Consider the following 21,576-nt stretch of genomic DNA (forward strand, 5'->3'; position numbering starts at 1 on the left):
TCACAGGTACTGCTGGTTGAGCTCCTGTATAATGGGAACATTCCCACACCAGTCAGAGCAGTACAACCGTAACAAGCTGGGGACCTAACTTATCCGCAGGCAACATTCTTCTGTCGCTGAGCATCTTTGACCCAAATATAAAAACAAACAAACAAGGTAAAAATGTTAGTGGGTGTACTTTATTGGAAAAAAAGAAATATTGTTCTGTCATTCAATTTCTGGAAAGGGACATTGCTTTCAATGTTTTCTTTGCCATAAAGTTCTATTATACTGGATAGAAGGCAGTTATTTCAGCCAATTTATCAATAACACTAAATACCAAAATCAACATTGTTACATAGTAGTACTATGGGGGACGTATGTAATTTGGAGTCCCATGTGACTGTGAAGAGTCAAAAGAGCTTTGAGTCTGAGTATCTAACCCGTGTAAACCACTCAGTTGCGTATTGACCATGTGTCCATGCCATGTGCCCACACTCGGGGGACCGGCCCTGCAGAGTTTGATTGACAGACAGTGACGGGACTGCCAGGCCAGCAGGGAGAACACAGGGCCCTGCACCCAGAGAGACACAGTGCTCGCGTTGTTCCAGTTGCCCTTGGACTCAAGGGGCATTTATCTGCCGGGTTTGACAGACGAGGTCCACAGCGGACAGAGAGAGAGAGAGAGAGAGAGCATCTCATTGGCTCTTGTGACTCCAGCGCATAAGTGCAGTGTAGCAACGGCAGGGATAACAAGGCCGAAGCAAGGAGGGCAAAGTCACCATCTTATTAGTTGGATGAGCTGTCAGTCACCACCAATGCCAAATAAGGAACCATGGTTTCCTTCATGACGTAACCGCAACACGATGACAAAGCTTGTTCTCTGCTAACTACCTCACATGCTTGTGTGTGTGTGTGTGTGTGCTGCTTAGTATCAGGGCGCTGGTTTTGCCGCATCCAGAGTACCGTACATTTTGTTCCTGAGTGCTTGTTTTCTGCCAAAGAATGTGTTTCCTGGCATCGTCCCGCACCTCTGACTGCCCTACACACACACAATCACTCACTCTCTCACACACACACACACACACACACACACTAGGCGTGCTGGGTGATACCTGCCAATCAGGAGCAATTAACCCATTCACACCCGTGTCTCACGTGTAAATCGACTACCCAAGCTTGGGCTCAAACTGCTGGTTGTCTGATTGATACACAACCCTCCCGCCCCCTTCAACTAAGACAAAGCCAAACCAGCTTTAATTCATTTTGCTTGGCCAAAAATGCAGTAATATCTCCATTAAAATAAAATAAATTTGACTAAACTCTGGCTATCTCTCTGGTTCTTATAAACGGTCGCTCTCTGTTTTATCTCAACAAGTTCCGATGCTTTCATGGGGTGAGTCTCTGGGTATTTTCATGTGTATTCTGTGGCAACTGAATGAATACATGTTGGTGTACTGTATGACTTTACAAGTCCCTGGTGAAAACCCCTGTGTGGGCTGTTGATTTAACAGCACATCGAAAGTTGAAGTCATAACACAATAGATAAACCCCAACATTAGAGTAGTTCTCTCACGGCGGATTGCTTGTGAATGTAACTCACAAGGTGAGGCGCTAAACTACTCCAAACTCTCTTGATCCTGCAGAACCAACCCCAACCCCGTCTGGCAACAGACGTATTGCAAATAGTTAATAACTCTATTCAGACAGGCCATTTCCCAAAAGCTTTCAAAACTGCAGTTATTAAACCTCTCCTAAAAAAGCGGAGCCTAGATGCCTCTATTATCAACAACTACAGACCAATTTCAAATCTACCTTTCATAAGTAAAATAATTGAGAAAGTTGTCCTACAACAACTTAATCACTCCCTGGCTTCAACTGGCTGTCACGACAATTTCCAGTCAGGATTTCGACCTCTTCATAGCACAGAGACGGCCCTTATTAAAGTTGTAAATGACATCCGTCTTAACACAGACTCAAAAACAAAATAATAATGCTATTAGACCTCAGTGCTGCATTTGATACTGTCGACCACTCAATACTTTTGGACAGGTTGGAAAACTGGGTGGGGCTCTCAGGCACAGTCTTAAGCTGGTTCAGGTCATATCTACAAGACAGGAACTATTTTGTTTCCATTGGTGACTTCGTATCAGAAACAACCGACGTAACGTGTGGAGTCCCCCAAGGTTGGATCTCAGGGCCGACTTTATTCAACATCTACATGCTCCCACTAGGACAAATCATGCAAAAAAATAAAATTGACCACCATTGCTACGCTGATGACACCCAAATCTATGTAGCGCTGTCGAAGACAAAACTGAGATCATTGTATTTGGTGCTAAAAAAGAAAGGTTTAAAGTAACCCAACACCTTCACTCTCTGTCCCTGAAAACATCAAATAAAGCCAGAAATCTGGGGGTTATTATGGATTTAGATTTACACTTGGAGAGTCACATCAAATCAGTAACAAAATCGGCCTACTACCACCTCAAAAATGTAGCACGACTTAGAGGGCTCATGTCAGCTCAAGACTTAGAAACACTTGTACCTATAGAATATAGAAACGGGCACAAAAGCCATGCAAAGTTTATAACATCATGCTCTTCTACTCTCATTACTGAAAGAATGCCCTTACTAGCTAAAAGAGCATAGGAAAGCAACATAGTTATGGCAACCGCAACACCTTCAATGTGTTCTTTTAACCTCTACAGCTGAAATGCTTCTCATAAATTTGACAATCCTTGGTAAATTCAGCTACTCGGTAGGAAAGTTTTGCTAGTAAGTCAAATTCATTTCTTTTAGGTAAATTACAAATTAAAACAGAATATTGCACCTTGGACTAATCAGTTTAGTTCTTGAGATCATTAAAGGACACATGTACAGTATACACGCACAGCAGTGACTCTTCAGGAAAGCCATCTGGGAGGATGCTTGCTCCAAATACACGTGTGCACTTTGAGTCGTTTGTTCTTTTGAATCTCTTCTCCGTGCTGCTTTTTGACATCACACACTGTGCTTGTGTGGTAATATATCAAAAGAGGAACATGACTCACAGGTGGCAATCCCACTCACAAAACACGCGGACAAAGACTTCCAAATAAGCCAACGTTGCTGACGTCCATGTGTGTGTGTGTGTGTGTGTGCGACTGTGTGTTCCTTTGATGCGCGGCGTTCATCTGGCTGGCTGGATGAGTCACAGCAACGAGGCAATAGAAGAGAATGGATCGGAGGTCAGGGTTTGACCCCCGCTCGTTGATATGTGTATTTAGAAATGAACAGGTAGATGGAGAGACCAGAGAAGAGGGGAAATACAATTACCTGCGCAGCTCCGGCTGATTGACGTCATTCCAACCTCACAAAGTGTCAAACAAGTCTGTGATTAAAAAGAAGACGAGTGAACTCACAGCACTATCGCAACTTGAGGTGAAGGACAAGTCGCCAAACGCAGTTATAGCTTTTTCTTCTATGAGCAACAACTGAGAGCAGCCTCCAAAACCACACTGCAAGAAAAAAAGACGAGCAGATCTGATCTTGCTCACACTGCCTTTAGGGGGCCGGAGGAGAACCAATAGGCAGAGGCTGGGGCGGATCCATTACGTTGACCAACTTGTTGCTCCTGATGGTGCAATCTGCTGTCACTACAGCAAAACAGGCAGGTCACTGAGCGCTTCAGTGGTGAAACCCATCTATTCTTAAAAGAAACATTAACTTGTGCCAACTGTGTGAGCCAATGAGGACTGCAGGACTCAACAAATTACACTGAAGCGGGAAAACAGGCAGCCGGCCTCACTTGGCATCCTTTCTGTGCCAACGGCTTTGGTCATACGTGCTGTTGTTTCCTCTCATCTTTTGCATGTGACATCTTGAGTATGGGTCCATCCTGTGGCTCAGAGCGGGTTTGTAAACAGGTTTGAATGCTTCCTTAGCCCTGATGGATAGTGGCTACTCCCTCAGTGTGTGTGTCCCATGGGCGAACATGCCACGTACTGATAATCAAAAGCTCTTTCGTAGTGCTCATTTAGGGAGTCACTGTCTTGAGGAGTGCAGCCAGGCAATCACAGGTCTGATAAGGATGAGAGTTAGAGACACACCAATTATCATACGACACTCACGCTTTGTTTGTTATGTTCACATTTATGTTAGGAGACCACATTGCGTGTGATTGGATCTTGTATTACGGCGAGAGGACCTGCTCCTCCTCAACGCCAGTTTAGGGCCAACAGAGATATTTTCTTCTATATCTAACAACAAGTACAAAACGTAATGTTCTTCCTGATGTTAGTTTAGTTGTTCTTCCGGCCAGCGTGCTGCCAGAACTGCTCCTGCCTTTGCAAACGCAGCGCTGATACCTGTGATCTACCAAATAAATCTACCAGAACGAGTTGTTCGGCTGAATTCCTCCAGAGATTCCCCAGCCGGGCTTCCAATTTTGATCACGTTCTGCCTTTTAATGCATGTGACCGTGCCACACCGGCTTGCTTTGTCTACACTTTTCCCGCAATGTTAGCTGCAAGCCACCGGCTCAGCTGTTGCCATGTTTAAGAGCCGGGTGCAGGCTTAAGATATGCTCAGAATCTTGAATCTAGTGCCTTTTTAATAGTTCAATAATGATGAATGACAGGAGGATGCCATATCTTATTCCACAATGATATTTGGTCCTCAATCACTCAGTACCACAAAACCCAGCTGCCAGCAGGTGCATACCCTAATGAGGTTTCAAGCAGACTGCAATACATTAATGTAGCCTGGCAGGACATAAATCACAAAGTTTGGCAAAGAAATGAAAAAGCAATTTATAGTTTGTCTTAAATATGTAAAAAAGAAATTAAGGTCCAGCTCCTGAACCTATTTGAATGTAGTGAAGTTATATACAATCAAATGCAAACACACACGCACAATGTATTCACATTAGAGGAATATGCCTGGGGTGCTATTTTCAGCACCCCAGGTACTGTATTAGCGTTCTAACATGATGAAGGTTAGCTCTACATGTGTGCTCTCCCAAGGTCCAATGTTGCCTTGGTCATATGTTTCCCCAGCCGCCTCTCATAGACAGCTTGTCTCATAAATAATATAAATATATAAACTATACCCTGCATGATTGATGCGTTCTCATTCCTTCATTCATTTCCTTATTGCTGTTCCATTATATTGTCTTCCTCCCTTTTACCTTCTTGAGATGTACACATTCTGACCATGTAAAACATTTAAAACATTAACAAACAATAACTACCCACGCAATTCTTTTGTCAGTGTAATTTATTCAAGCCATTTTTTTTATCATGAATACGTTTGCACCAGATATTACTTGCTGAAAATGTATTGTACTTTTAAAGGTATTAACCGGTCACGTTGTGCGGGATGGGCTTAGTTTCGCCTATATTTAAAAAGCAGCGTGAGGCACTGAATGTCGTTTTAACCTTGTCAAAGGAAGGGCTGACCAGACTGCTTCCGTTCTAACCCCTTTACAATAAAATCTCTGGACATATTATAGTCTCAGGTGAGTATTTGGCATTTTCGTGGGGGGGTTTCCCACCCGATGTGTAAAACCCTCCAGGGGATTACTGGCCGAGTGACTATAGAGCAAAATGAGGAAATAACTTAAATGAGAGGCTTACTGGATCGCGTGGGCAAAAAGAATTTCCAAAATACACACACACACACACACACACACACGATGGTCCCTCGGGCAACTTTCTGTTCTCCAGTGTCTTCATATCAGTGATGCATTGCGTTCCGCTCCATTTCCCGTCAATCACCTGACACCCACAAGAAATTTAAGTCTTACGTCAGCCTTAAGTTTTAGAGGGTATAATAGATGGTTTTCAATATTCATACTATTTGGGCTAAAAACAAAAGTACCCATAGAGAATTATCCCCAGCTCTCACCCGCTGTACCCTCTTTTAACCCTGTGGACTCTGTATCTTCTGTCCCCTCTGTAACCTCTGTAACCTCTGTACCCACCCGTATCACAAGGCTGTCACCGGATGAGGTGGGGTTGCCGGAAGCAGGACTCACTTGCACTTGTTTAACCAAAACTACTTTAATACAGTAATCAAAAATAAAAACACCAAGGGGCAAAGCGCAGATAGGCCGGAACTCGCAGACAGACTCTTCAGGAAAGCCATTCAAGAAGAACATTCAATGATGCGACAAGAGACACACATGGCTTAAATACACTGGGAACGTGCAGGTGATTGGAAACGGGTGGAAACAACCAGGGACACGGCAGACAATCACAGGGGATGCCAGGAAAAGGTAGCAAGTGAAGCTAACCAAGGGACACAAGAGGCAGAAAACTACAAAATAAAACAGGGAATAAACCCAAACCGTGACAGCCCGCCCACCATCTGTACCCTGTGTACCCACCCGCCCACCTTCTGTAGCCTCCGTAACCTCTGTAACTCTGTAACCCTGTCTACCCTGTATACCTTTTGTACCCTCTATACCCTCTGTACCCTCTGTGACCCCCTCTGTAACCCCCCCTGTAACCCTCTCTCTACCCTCTGTAACCCCCCCTGTACCCTGTGTAACCTCTGTACCTTCTTGACCCTGTGTACTCTCTGTAACTTGCGTAATTTATTTTTTTTATTGTGTTTTTTGGTCAATGTATTACTTCTTTTCAAACTTTGATTACTTACAACCAGGGCTTGACATTAGCACCCACCCACCTGCCAAATGCAGGTAGAATTTGGCTGGGTTGAGCGGTCGCTCCTACTAGCAACTTTAGCAGTGCATCATCCACAAACGTTGAATACGTTGGTGGCAGCGGTGTTCTTGGGTACCGACTACGGACCACAACAACTTTTTTTACACTTCGGCGACTGTGAGTGTGCACTTCCTTAGTGAGTTTCCTCGACTGGATGAGACAGTCCGTTTCAGGAGTCTTCTCAAAGCACATTTAAAATAGTAAACTCATTGCAGGGTTCTTCAGCCTCACGTATTGACCGTGAGACGCACATTTCAACCAGTTCACACGACCCACCTTGAGAAGGCAACGGCAACCAAGTTGTCCTGCTAACAATGTATCGTGCCCGTATCGTTTTCCCCTCTCGGCCACCGTACGTTCGTTACTAAGCATAGACGCGCAAACACACAGATGGAGGCTTTTGATACAACTTGAGGAAGAACACGGCGGCACATAGCAGGACTAGAAAAACTAGAGGGGCAGACACGAGAAAAACTGGTCATGAAACCAAAAATGAAGAGGGGTCTAAGAAAAATAAAAGACTGTTGAACAAAAAGTGGAGGTCCAGTCGAGAATGGATGGTTTATGATCCAGCCAAGACAATAATGTATTGCACATATCGTAGGGAGTGAAAAGGTTAAGGGGGTCTCTTTAGTAGTTATAAAAAGCAGTTTCACAGTGGAAACATTAAAAAAAAGAAAATTTCGTTGGCCATGTCAAACGCATTGCAGCTAAATAGAGAAAGACAAAGTGCTTCAGTAATGTCCTCGGTGAAGTCGTGAATGAGAGGAGCTTTCTCCCCTGCACCAATTATATGCAATGAGCTACTCTTTTTGTCTTAATCAATTGCATATGTTTTACACACTTGAGGTGAAGGTTTGGTGATTGTACATTATTACATTTTATGTTGTCTTGATATGGGTGTTTACAGTGGTAATTTCAATTGGAGAGGAATGTAAATCTAGTTCTAAATTGTAGCAAACTGTAGTTAACTTTAATCAAATGGCAACAGTGGCTGGTAGCCAATAATGTTAATGTCAAGCTCTGCTTATCACCCTATTGTTCTTACCTTTCACAATAAAAGCTCTGGACATTTACACTGTGTAACGAGAGGGAACTCAAATTCACAAAAATTAATCTCAAATAGCTAACATGAGCTTAGGCTATACAACAATTAATGTTCAACAGACTTCCAGACACCATTCTGAGACAATAATATCCTAATCATTATCTTGAATAATCTATTGAATAATCTGTTGAATAATCTATTCAAGCTTTTACTGAATAAACGTTTGCAGGTGTGTTTGCAATGTTATTGTTTGTATAAATGCTTTAACTTATTGGTAACCCCCTGTCCACAAAACAAAATGACACTAATGACTAGCTACTGGTCACACTGAAGCATTTAGCACTTTAAGAGCCAGATGTTTCCCTCAGGAGTTAGAGAGAACATATTGGACTTACATTCCTGAGATGGACCAAAACAACTCCATATGAATGCTAATGTTGCTTCGTAACTGCTGAAATATGTTTTCCACCTCAAAATAGAAGAGCTGATTATGAGTCAGTGTTGTGTTCAAAACTTATTTCCTCCCCTAGGGGCCAACAACTCAACAACTCAGCAATTTAAAAAACATAAACCCACCTTTGATTGACACTTTGTTCTCATAGTCAACTTGTACAAAAATGTGCACTTAGCACATTTACTGTCACTTAGCATGCATACAATGTCTGAGGATGGAGGGGCCAAGGACAGAGCAGCTCTCATAAAGCTCCAGGAGAGCGTATGCAACACGTGTGGACAAAGGGAGAGTGGTTATAAACCCTTCGTCCCCTCAAACATGCTTCCTCTCTCTAGGCATGTTTGCATTTCACACTGGAGAAAGCGGACAGAGACAATAAAACCCAGTTTATTAGGAAACGGCTCCTATGCGTTCCAGCGGCGCCTGACACCTCCCCCCCACCGCCCTGTGCAGTTGCTGTGGAAACATACCTTAAGAGGCAGTGCTTTTGCCTCTCTTAGACTGAGTTGTTAAGAGAAACCTGTAAATCCAGGCCAATCAGAGGCTGCCAGGAGGACTGAAGGCGGATCCAGAGAGCCAATCGTAGGGGCAAATCTGGAGGATGGGGATTGAAGCATCACAATTTGTGCTGTCTGCCCATGACTCAGCTTGATACAGCTCACAAGTCATGTCCACATCTAACCCTCTACAATAAGGAAGTGAAACAAGTACAAATAGCTCTCAGACTCACCTTGGACAAAAAGGTGTCACGCCAAAAACAACTGCATCGATTCATTAACTACTTTTGCAAGTTATTATTTGAAAGTTATTCTGAGCCAGAATCTGAGACATCAAGCTTCCTGCTCCCAAAAAAAGTGTAATGTTGTGAATTTCTTTATTATGACTATTCTGTTATTTATAATGGCTTTAATATGCAGGCGTAACAATTGCCTAATAAACCGGTTATCCGCCTAAAAAAAAAATTTCAGAAAGAAAGAAATTCAGGTCCATACCTAAGTGCATGTCTTTTGGCAACAACATCCACTGAATTGCTATATGACAATTTCCTTTTGTCACCTACTTAATATATACACAGCAAATTTCAGAGAGTTAAATTGACTTGTGAGATTCAATTTTAACTCTAAGCTGGTATTTATATTGTCCAATCTTGTCAGTGTTAAATCAACCTCTTAACGAAGTGTTAACAAGTTAACTCTGAATAAGTGTCAAAAATCAATCTGCCCAGTGTTAAATACATTACACGTCATGTCATAGCTGACACGTTTATCCAAAGCGACTTACATTGCATTTTTAACCCATGGTTTCTACATCTTAGCCTGGGGAGCAATGAGGGGTGAGGTGTCTTGCCTAGGGACACTTTGACGCGGGACATGTAGCAGCCAGGGTTTGAAACTCCAACCTTGTGGTTCCCAGCTCACCATCTCTACTCCATGCGCCACAGTACATAGAGTTGAGCCAAATACCAAGAAGTGTGACACTGTGCAGTTACATTTCAAACCTATCAAAGAGTTCATTTGTGTCGCAAATGAATCTGATCTTGACACTGGGTACTCCAGCTCTTTCGTACCATTGCAGTGCGATTTCAACTCTGCACTTCAACACTTTTGCCTAACACCGGAAAATTAACTCTTAGAATTTTTCTGTGTATTTCATGATCCGGATTTCACAAGTAAGCACTTCACCAGCCAAAGCAAAAAAGAAGAAGTCTTCTTCTTATCCTTTCCAGGTGTTAAAGACACAAACACAAACACAGACTGAACATCTGGTATGGAATGACGCATCTTAACCTTCTTAAGTGAGTGTTTGTTGTTCTGTCCCTCATGCATATGTAATGAGGTCGCCAGGGCAAGCGAGCTGCGTTGGCTCGCTCCTTGACTCAGCTCTAATTGAAATCAACAGCAGCTTGGCCTCGCCTGCCGAGGGCCTGCCTAATGCCATTAGAGGTGATCTCACTCTGACTCCGTGTGCGTGTGCGTGTGTCCGTGTGGTTCATCTGACCCATCCTCCTCACTTATTTAAACACGCGCTAATCAACATTCACACCTGCAAAGACAGCCAGGTCACGTACTGAATGAAACACACGCACGTGTGCAGTGTAGGAGAGGAAAGAGTTAAATAGGGCCCGTACTCTTCCCATCATGCATCAGTCCTCTAAAGGTCTCATTTGATCTCATGACCTGTGACGAACACACAACTGTTTTGTGTGTTTTGTTTTGTTTTGTTTCTGTTACTTGCACACCGTTCCCATCTAGTGGAAATCAAACGAAAAAGTAACTAAATTAACACACGGACACACACACGCAGCGAGGTGTAATAATGCTGCGGGTGCAATCAGTGTTGACACTATCAATACTGCACTCGCATGAGCCGGAAGGACGACAAGACCTGTGTGGCATGCTTTTTTTCTGTGTTTGATTTCCCAAGCCCAAGGGCACAGTGACACACACACGCCACGAGCACCGCTGTTATGTAACCAATATCCATGCGTTGCTGTGGGAACGGGGGGGCAGGGCCAGAGAGGGAGAGAGAGAGAGAGAGAGAGAGGTGAAACGAAGAAGCACTAAATCAATGATAGGATATGTTTTGTGTGGTTTGCAAAGTGAGCACCTTCTAAAAACCCACAGGCTGCATGATGCATGCTTATCACTGGTTTGAGGAGATCATTCTCGGCTAAATCTGTCTGCTACGTACATACATAAAAGCAGACCTGCCCTCAGGTGGAGCAAACAAACATTTCTTTTCAGAAGGATCCTTTAAAGCGCCACTTTTACGTTAACAATGTATTTAGCGTGTATTGACGTCGCTCGTCATGCTAAACCCACAGATAACAATCACCACTACCTACCGAGCATTTTCTCCCTCGTCGTCCGTTTTTTCCCCTGCGAGCAGCTTTAATGTATGGGTTCATCCTCAACAGTGATAACCAACACGTCTTATTTGCCGCGCGTCAGTTGATGCCCCTCTGGTGCATTGCGGGCATCGGATTTGAAGAGATGATACCACAGAACCAACAGTAGTTTAGGAAAAGCTTGCTAATCATGCATGACTGTACAGTAAAGTTAAACCCTGATGTAAATATGAAAGTCATTGTTTAAAACTATACAGCGGATGATATTAAACAGATCATTTCATATTTAAGTCACATGGTCTGCTAGATGGAAGACGTAGCAGTTGTTCAGTGATGTTGCAGAGTATAGAAACAATCTTCGGCGGAACAGAGAAACGCCTCCCAACAAGTACAAATACAGCTTAAACGTCAAATAGACTGATGGTGCGAACTACCAGCAGTGTTCTTTGAACCAGTGAAAGCCACACTTTTACTAAAATTATTTCATAATTTATTTCTTCATTAAAATATGCTCCTCTCTGGAAAATCTTTTTGTTCCTTTTTAGCTCTCTCAAAACAGATACTGGAGCTACTGCAGCGAGGTGTTAAACCCGTTTGATTCGACATGAGCAGGACAACTGAAAAACACAGTATGTAATTCAATTATTCTATGTTTTTTCCTAATAATTGACACATTCTATTGCAATTCAATTCCTTTTATTTTGTATAGCCCAAAATCAGAAATGACAAATTTGCCTCAGAGGGCTTCACAGTGTACACATATACACTGATCCACATTTATCCGCTACAGGACATGCCTATTGTCCAATTATTAATGAAGACGGAAATTGATTTTAAAAAGACTGCGTGCATATAAACAGGGGACGTAAAATGCGGAAGTGTCACAGTACATGGACCACAATTCTTCATGATGACACACACACTCACACAAGTTGAAAACAGCAACACTCTAATAATATCCATAACGATGTAAAAAAACCTGGTCTGACCTGTAAGAGCAGCAGCCCTGTCTCATTTCTATTTTTCTGCACCTGGCAAAGGGCAGCGGTACTTTGTACTTGTAGGAAAGTCGTGCTCGGCTGTTACATCAGGGAGAGGCACGCGGGGAGGCTATAAACGGTAAGTGTTCCAGGGCCACTCTCAACAATCTAGGCCAGTCCCTCTGATGCAGTAGCCAGTGAAGAACACGAGAGCCGCAGCATCGACGCGTGAAGCTGGACGCCGTGGACGGGGGGGGGGCGAACACACCTCAGTGTTTATGTGTAGATGATGGTAAAATGTAAATAACTCCAGGAACCAGGCTTATAACCACAGGCTGGAGAAATGAAAGCCTTCCGTGGGTTGTTCTTGCGATGTCACAGGAAACCCAGTGAGATCCTTATTATCCCTGCCTACGCTTGCTCCTTCCTCCTGCCCAGTGAACTGCGAACCAATCGGCAAACTCCGGTTCTACCAGGTAAAGCCAGTGAGTGTCTTATAACTGGCATTCACTCGACTGACCTTTAATACTGTCTGATTCCCATTCAGTAAATGATGGCCCCTTTAGAGTCAAATAGAAGGTAAAGCAGGGTCTGCTTTAGGCCTTGGCTTACTGTGATTGACAGTGGCTTTTGCTAAGGATACGCATGTCTACATCACTCCTCCACATTGGTGCCGTGGAGAAAGTCTTCCTCACTCCAGCCCCTTTCCTGTTCTGGACAAAGACAGACCAAAGAAACGGACGTACATGTAATTCACTATGGTGTGGTTGCAGGGTGATGGGTGGGAGAGAGGAAGAATAGAATAAGAGCACGGCAAGCGGTAAACAGACAACAAGAGGCTGGTCAGAGTTTTGGTTGCCATGAGGGATCCGTGACCCTGAGAACCGGGATAAACTTCCTGTTGCCCCGGTGACTTCAGATAATAGCCGGACGGCGGCGCTCAGCATCAAGGAATTCTAAGACTTTTGCTGACCTACAGCACCGGTAACAGTGTTAAAGGAGAAGGCGAACAAGGTTGACGTGACCGCTGTACAGATGAAAACGAGCACTTTTTTCCACGAGTGGTTTTGGGTGTCATGCACGGACATCGAACAGAATGGGATAAATGACACACACTAAGCTCTCTCTCTGCATGTCTCTCTTCCCATCTGCGACTGAACAGGATACTAGAGAATGGCTTGCAAAGCAGCGTTGGTTCATTTTACACTCTGCTGGGTTTTTGGCCTATTTAGCTGAACTGTAGCACTCTGCACCTTTACTTAAAAATACATTTCCTCACCCAAGATAGTCAGCTGTCAAAAGTTCTGGTTTCCTCTCCATCTTTCCTCTTAGGTCTTAATATCCACTAAGCTGTCACCCAAAAGTCTCTTTAGCTATCGAGTGTCCATCCTTGGGTCCATCTAGTTTATCAGTGATATGCTTTTAGAGGCATAAAGTCAGCACTGACTCAGGTGAAACGGCAGTGTCTATTTCAAGTTTGACGAACTAAAAAAAGAAATAAATGAAAGGTTTATACCATGTTACAGCTACGTGTAAAGACGCGCATATGGGGTCACAGCTGATTTCCGATCTGGAACATTTGATCACCATAGTAGCGCAAAAAAAAGTAACCATGCTGCTTACCTGGTAAGAGTTAAACAAGTTTAACAGCAGCAGACCATCAACCTCAAACACTTCAAATACACCAGCCTTCTTCCCACTCATCAGATTGTTTCGTTAGCTCATCGGTAGTCGGCCGATCTATGTCTCTCATTGAGTATTTTCTTGTGCTCTGTATTTTTTTTGTCTACGTCGCAGCCCAGCCGCCGCCACTCACGCCGTCTTACCAGCCCCTTCCCCATCCAGCCACCGCCTGACTCACTTTCTCCTACTGATCCTTTCCAATTAAAAACCCATTCCTTCCTCTACCCGGCTGACTCAGTGTCAGCTCTTGGGTCCATTTTAACTCCACGTAACACTTCCGCCATTTGAGTTTTAGCAGCCCCTTGAGACAAAAGCGGTAGTGTTTCGATGAGCAACCCCTGCATTGTTTTGTGATTGTTCGGTCACTGCCATGAGAAACCTCAAAGAAATGTTGCTGCATCACGTACCACATGAAAGATCCATTGCCTGACCACTCATTTGTTTTAGGATCTAACAGGGACCTTTGGAGCACCTGGGCACAGCGTAGCTCATCCTGTCGGGCATGGAACCAATTAGATGTTCTGGGGCAGATGTGGAATCAGGAAGCAATCCACTGACGGTCTGGTTTGATTATGTACTTCGAACAGAGGCATCTGTAATAAATTCAGTCGGTTTCATGTCCGGTTAAAATCTCCTCATAGTAACTTTAAGAGTATAAATACATCATTTGTTTTAAATGTGCTCATTACAGTTTTTCAAAAGCGGAGTTGGTTTAAGAAGCTATTTTGTAATAAACATAAGCATGTGTCATGGGATGCGTGGGAGGCAGGACTCGAATGCAGAGCTTAAAGAAAAAAGACTTTAATAGTCGAAAAGGCAACAAAGCAAAAGGCCAACGGGCAAAAACACATACAGGTACCAGGGGCAAAAAGGCAGGCAGGAACGAGGACCATCCAGGACGATAGACAATGACGCGACAAGTGACACAAGAGACACACGGCTTAAATACACTAGGGAGCTGCAGGTGATTGGACACAGGTGGAAACAATCAGACAATCACAGGGGATGACAGGACATGGAAGGAAGTGAAGTTACCCGGGGACACGAGTGGCAGAAAACTACAAAATAATACAGGACGTGAACCACACCGTGACAGCATGTTGCAAACTCTTTGCCCCTGTGAGCTGTCCTTCGCTGGCAGAGTGCGTGTGGAGGGCAGCTCATCGCCCATCGCTGACAGCTTAATACGGTGCTGCCTCAGAAAAGCAGCCGCTAAATACACAGTGAAACTCGACGTAAACCACAATTCAGCGCTCTCGATTTCTTAGTAATATTGAGTGAAAAACAACACTGAAACTCAACTTCAACTGTTTCTCTGGAATATCCTACATAATAAGTAGGTTATGATTTCAAACTATTCTCAAACCTATTAATATATTTCCCCGACTTTTGCCTCAATCTAAATAATTTAGAAATGTTACTTCTGCAAAGCCCATTGAGTCCCCCCCCCAATCAGTCCTTTTCAGCTCTCTAAGTTCTCCTACTGTGAACACCTCCTCGTGGCAGAGCTGCCGGTCATGCCCTGCAATGTGAACATCTCGTTCCGAAAGCCGAGCAAAGCAAACAAGGAAGGAGTTGGTGTGTGTGAAGTGAAAACAAACAAGTGCTTGCAGTCCCCCCCCCCCCCCCCCCCTCCGGTTAAGCTTTTTTCTTCTCAGACTCTGTATTTCCGTGTTTATAGTACTTTTTCTTCCATATCTTGTAGTTTAATCACCATAACCAGCAGGCATATGGACGGTGGGCTGTTGCCAGAAAATCGTTGTTAAAGCCAGACATGATGTTCCTACAGCAGAGCAGCTGTGCCCCACCAACACCCAACCACCTAAACGTTTTTTTCTCCAGTACGTGAACCCCGCTGATGTTTCCCCTCCATCCCAGACGCACCCAGGACGCTGTAGGGGCGGAGTCTATGGTCAGTACACAGTGCATACAATCTTACAACACAAAATGAATTGTGTTTTTTGGCAACCCTCGACACAGGATATCTAAAGAGAGACACTTTTTGGACAAATTTGCTCCCCTGAACTTTTCATTTCTGACTCCTAATGTTACTCTTCACTGTAGCGCGACAGGCCAAGGTCAGACGTTTTTGGAAGGCAATTTGTCCCACACCCTCAACGGGCAGATGCATTTAGGCAGCACATTCATGCTGAATAATACATTCTGTCGGATGGCTCATTGGGCCTTTCGAGAGCTGCTTTGAGAACCATCCACCCAGGGCCCTTCCCATTCCCCAAGGAAGCCCCGTGTTAGCTGAGGAAATATTTGAGCAGTGTCCATTACCCGAGCTGTTACGACAGACTTATTAACGGGAAAGCTTGAGTCTGCTCCGGTCTGAGAGGGCAGCCAGCCAGCGAGATGATGACTGTAGCAACTGGGGAGGCTGGCCCAGAGAATGAACAGGCAGAGCTCTGCACAAACAAAAGCCTGTGTCACTAGTTTTATAGTGAGCGGAGGGTAAACACGTTTCATAATCAAATGCGCACTCGCCCAGCCTACGCGGACACTGACTCATTTTTACTGCCTGTTTGTTTTTCGGAAGATCCGGCAGGGCGGAGGCAGGGTGACGATCCTGCAGTCGGCGGCGGAAAGCGATCAGCCATTAGGTTTCTTTGTTCCTGTCTGACGCTTTTTTATCCGTCTGTGGTTTTCCTGTGCCCCCCTCTCTGCAGCACTGTGCGACGTCTGCAGCTCTCGCCCCTCCTCTGCGTTCCACGTCACTTCCTCTCCTTGGTCGGCTGTCATGTCAACACAAGCACACCCCAGCTCACAGGCATGTTCTCGCATATACGAGCTTCAGCGCAACCGCACAAATACACCATACAGTCACATGGGAGCTGCTAATTACGACCACACACACCCAGCGGTAAACAACTTTCACAGCTGGATTTATGAGCTAAGATCACGTCGAGGGAAATGATTAAGAGACAACAAAAAAAATGTTATACTTCTTTCAGCAAATGCACTCCAAAGAAAATAATAATGAAATTAAATAAAATGGATGATTTTTTTTAGATTAGCTTGCAAGAGGGGAGACAGACAGCGTGGAAGGAGCTGCATAAATTGAGGAAAAAAAGACGCTGCCTATTTACGCAAAGCAGGCAAGGGAAAAAAGGCACATGCTAATTTGTATTTGAGTTTAACAGATCAATTTGTTGGGGAAATGGCACAACCGTCCAACAGACGTCACACACAGCAGATGGGGGAAGTCTGTCTTCAGAAAGCACATGCATGCACCCACAAAGACCTCCAGGAACAAGTAAGAAACAGGTCATGATAACCACTTAAAGGTCCGAAAGGTTGACTTCAAAAGGCCGATGGATTTGTTGCTCTGGTAATAAGGCCAAATAAAGCAGGATTAATGCTTGTTATCGGCTAAGGCTGCAGGATTATTGAGAATGTCCTTATCATGCGAGTGCTGGAGGACAGCTTTATAAGCCAACTCAGCAGTTCAGCAATTTGAAGTAATAATAATTAATCTTCTTTCTATAGCACATTTTAACTCCCAATTCAGCGTTTAACCTACAACTGGTCCGTGCTCTCTCGCTTCATATGAGGGCGCTCTAGGAATCTCTCTGATGTCATGTTTTGGAGGTGTTGGGGACGTCATGCCTATTTCATATTGAATCTTCTCCAAATAAAATTCTGTGTTCACAAGACAGATTTAAGTGTCTGCTTGTCGAATGCAAAAATACAATCCTAATTTTTTTTTAATTGGTTATAAAAGTTATAGAATAACATAGAATAAGTATGTTTGTTACGTGTCGTACCTGACATACGATTAAAATAAGTTTGTATTTAGAACAGAACAGGAAGAGTGGTCTACTGGGTGAAGGTAGACTCACTGGACAACAACAATTTCAGGCATTTTAAAAGCCTAACCTCTAGACAACCAATTAATTGGCCAACTCCACTTGTCTCGGCTTCAGTGCCTCTCTATGGAATGCTAAATCGTTTCATATGGTCCATTGGTAAAAAACAATGTTACCACTGCATCCGTGTCATGCTGTATACAAATACCCAGTTGAACGACGTTGTGACGAAACTCTCTAATGCATTTCCTGTCCAACTGGTGCCTGCTGCTCATCCACATTTTGACCTGCCAGGCTTTTACACCGAGTCTCAGACCAATAGGAAGCATGAAAATGTAGGGGAAGCATCTCGAGAAGATGGTTATTCCCCTGTCCCTGCTTGTGCCAAAACTGCGGCCAAATTCAGAGGCTGTCTGAACTTTCTGTGCCATATGCGCAAAGATGTGACCGCCCTATGAATCAGCAGAAATGTTGACCAGTGTGCCGGTGGGTGCACGCGCGCATGTTTGTGTAGCAGGACGACGGCTCTTGCTGCATTCGCGGTCTTGTCCCTTTAATTATCTGCCCTATAAGAAGGGATCGGTAGATCTGCGCTCTCCCTCTCTCTCTCTCTCTCTCTCTCTCTCTCTCTCTCTCTCTCTCTCTCTCTCTCTCTCTCTCTCTCTCTCTCTCTGGCGGCGGGTGCGAACTTTCTGCTTCCAGGTTGCCTGGCTGCAGGTTTTTGCAGACGCTCTGCACTCTTTGGTGTGGCGCAAAATTGTGTTCCATAGCGCAGGTATGTAACCATTAATTGCACGCCAATGTGCCCATCCGTGTACCATTAATAATGTGAGTTTATGTGCAGGCGCTGGCGGGTTGGACGGCGCGCGTCGGGTAGTTTCCCTTTCGGTGCCGGAGCGATGTCACGCTGAGGGCTCGGCATCCGGCTACCCCGAACCGTACTGCTTTTGGACTGCTGCTCCTTTTTACGGGGATAGAACAAACCTACTTTTAAAAAAGGGTTAAAACGAACTCTTTTGCTGCCCTTTGTTGATCTATGTGGATTGATGTCAAGGGAGACTTTCCTGGATTATTTTTGTTATTATTGTGATCATTGAATTGATTAGTTTTCTTGAGTTTATCCTGTATCATTTGATATTCTTTTTGGATTTGTCTTTTGAACCTGTAAATTCTTGTTTTTTAATATATTGTTGGTCTCATTTGACTGTTTCCCTCTTTGTGATTCCTCACTAGTGAACCCTTTTTGGTGAAGGTGTCCCCTCGTGTGTAGTGTCTTATTCACTCCCTTTTTGCTTTACCCTTGTGTGTGTTTTGGAGTGTTAAAGAGTGGATTGTCTGCTCCCATTTTAAGTTTATACCTTCACCCCCACGAAGGCCCCAGCCCTGGGAAAAACACGTTAACCTTTTTGACAGATTTTAATTGTTTTTATTGTGGTTGAAATAAACTTTGTATATTTCTTTTGGAAACACGTGTGTTGTCCTTTTGCTTAAATTTAGAAATTTACTTTATTCATAGATTTTTGTTCTTTTTTTTCCCTGGGTTACCTCCCGGGGTGGCGTTGCTGGTTTTCTTTTTTCCCTTATTTAAAATACAACGATCGGGGCAGTCTTCCCCGACCTCACGCTTGCCACATTTGCTTGCACAAATTAGGCCAAGAAGCACGCAAGGGGGTTTCTTCGCTAGTCCTGCAATTATAAAATATTGAAGCTCCGTTGGCACCTCACGACGTTTCCAAATTTCCCGCAGGATCATTGGCTGTTTGACAGCGTCCCACTCGTGAATCGTGTTCTTATGTAGTATTCAAACGTTTCGTCCCACTTTGCGCCATCACTTGCCATTCATTTACATAAGGACTCATGATACATTTATTCATTGTAAACTTTCTGCCAATGTCATACCAAGTCATAAACAACGTCACGTGTCATCTGTTTAGGGGATTGATGTTTCCTGCCGGACCTCAAAACACCGGAGCGAGGCCTTACTGTTTACTTCAACTTCAATTTCTATGTGCGCAACACCACCTGGAATGCGGACACTGGCGCACACACGGTCCGAGAGAGTACGCACATGGCGCAAGATCGTGAGGAATCTCCCCTGCGGCAATGGTGCGCGTTCCTCTCTCTAAACACACTTATTTTGCAAACGCTGCGGGAGAGGTCCTAATACCGTAATTCATCAAACCATCGCACGCGCAACCCAAACGCACCTGCAGAAGCAACGCGAAGCCAATCAGAACATCAGCACGAGCTATTGGAAATAACTTCACTCACGCTGAAAGACTGCTCCTCATCTGCTCCGGGACCCGGGCGACACCGGCGCACTGACAGGGGACATTTTCCTCCCCTTTTAAAGTGCGTGTCATAGCCGGCTCGTGCAACCGCTGGTCAGGTCCCCTCCGATGAGGCGCGGCGAGTCCGGCTCGGTCCGGCCCGGCCTGGATCGGTTCCGTTCGGCTCGGCCCAAGTGTTCCGCGCCGCGTCGGGCTCCTGGCTGTCGGCACAAGGCTGCGCACATTTGGGCCGCGTCTCCATCAGAGGTCTGCCTGTGCGGTCCTGCCGTTTCATTGTATCGTGTTGATGTGACACGCTCAGGCCTCTGTCAGTGGAAACTTAAAGGGACCTCCCACGTGACAGCGCTTTGCGCGCTCACGACGATCTATGCGCGTCCCGCGGAAATAAGACGCCACGCCGCTCATAAAAGTAAAGCAACGGGCCGTGGACCTTGCAGACTGGTTTTAGTGGGTTCATATGGAAAGTGTTCTTAATGAGATGAGGACGGTTATTATGGACTATAATATAATAATGCTGTGATGAACATACTTGTTTTGATGCTAGTGGTGGTTTGGGGATGAGGAAGAGGATGAGGATAACCGGCATTTTATGTGTTGATGATGATGATGATGATGATGATATAACATCTTCCGCCGCAAACTAAAGACACACATCTTCAGACTCTACCTTGACTAAAAAGACTAACAAGTTGTAGCACTTATACATTACTTATAATGGCTCTATAGCATGTTGTAGATTGGCTTATTTGACGAAATTGTCTTGTTTCTTGTTCTTTTGTGTTTTTTTGTTCTTATGGTTGAAATGCACTTATTGTAAGTCGCTTTGGATAAACGCGTCAGCTAAATGAAATGTAATGTAATCAATATTGATAGCTGTCGGTGAATGTAATCATGTTGATCAACCATGAAAATGGTGTTGGTGGACGCTGAGGCTGATTTCTTTCTTTCATAGTGAGCTCATGCCGTGTGACCTCATCATAGGGTGACTAACCTTGTGGGGAAACAGATGATCTCATGACAGAGACGGTCAGACAGACGCATCAGGCAGTAAAGTATAAAGTCACTCATTTGTGATCAGCATATTTCAATATTTTTAATCATTCAAATTCTTTCTTGTCGACCATTTGCTCTTGATGGGAAACCTTCTCCTCCAGAAGGACTAAAATACATGCAGATTACATTCAGCCTTATATGAACAGTGCCCATTGATTTAAAAAAAATGTACTACTTCTTTGGAAAACAGCCATGAGTGATACTTAATAAAACATACCAGAGGTATCGGGTAGGACTAAAGCAAATTACGATAGGGGCCCTTTGAGCATTTGTAAACTTTGCACACACTAGAAAACAATATTAATAGCGGGGGCAATTGTGCCTCAGGGGAGAACCAGGTTGTCCTTCAATCAGAGGGTCGGTAGTTAGAACCCAGTTAGTTTGCTCGTCGGCATGTCGATGAGTCCTTGGCAAGACACCTAAACCCCAAATTGCTCCCTTAGATGTGATGGTGTGTGAATGTTAGGTCCTGATGGGCAGGTGGCTCTGTGTATGACAGCTCCTGTTATCAGTGTGTAAATCGGTGTGAATGGATGAATGATGGCATGTAGGGTTAAAGTCCTGCAATGTGTAATATGGCCACATGCTCTAGAAATAGAGCGTAGCATTTGTTTTTCCCCTGTGAGTGTGATTGTCTGTCGTGCCTCTGATTGTTTCCTCCTGTGGCCAATAACCTGCACCTTCCCACTGTATTTAAACCATGTGTGTCCCTGGTCTT

At 44.3% G+C, this 21,576-nt stretch overlaps 2 long non-coding RNA genes across 2 annotated transcripts in view; one reads left to right on the forward strand and one right to left on the reverse strand.

Annotated features, from left to right (window-relative positions):
• Positions 1-20,095, reverse strand: part of LOC120818524 (uncharacterized) — a 36,745-nt gene extending 16,650 nt beyond the window's left edge. The window contains exon 1 of the long non-coding RNA XR_013467387.1: positions 19,786-20,095. This is a non-coding gene — a long non-coding RNA (uncharacterized LOC120818524). The remainder of the gene's footprint in view (positions 1-19,785) is intronic.
• Positions 16,510-18,981, forward strand: LOC144406186 (uncharacterized). The gene is made up of 2 exons (XR_013467385.1): positions 16,510-18,289; positions 18,359-18,981. It is a non-coding gene; the product is annotated as an uncharacterized LOC144406186 (long non-coding RNA).
• Positions 20,096-21,576: the final 1,481 nt, after the last annotated feature.

Source organism: Gasterosteus aculeatus, chromosome 4 (genome assembly GCF_964276395.1).
Source record: "Gasterosteus aculeatus chromosome 4, fGasAcu3.hap1.1, whole genome shotgun sequence".
Taxonomy (NCBI): Eukaryota; Metazoa; Chordata; class Actinopteri; order Perciformes; family Gasterosteidae; genus Gasterosteus; species Gasterosteus aculeatus.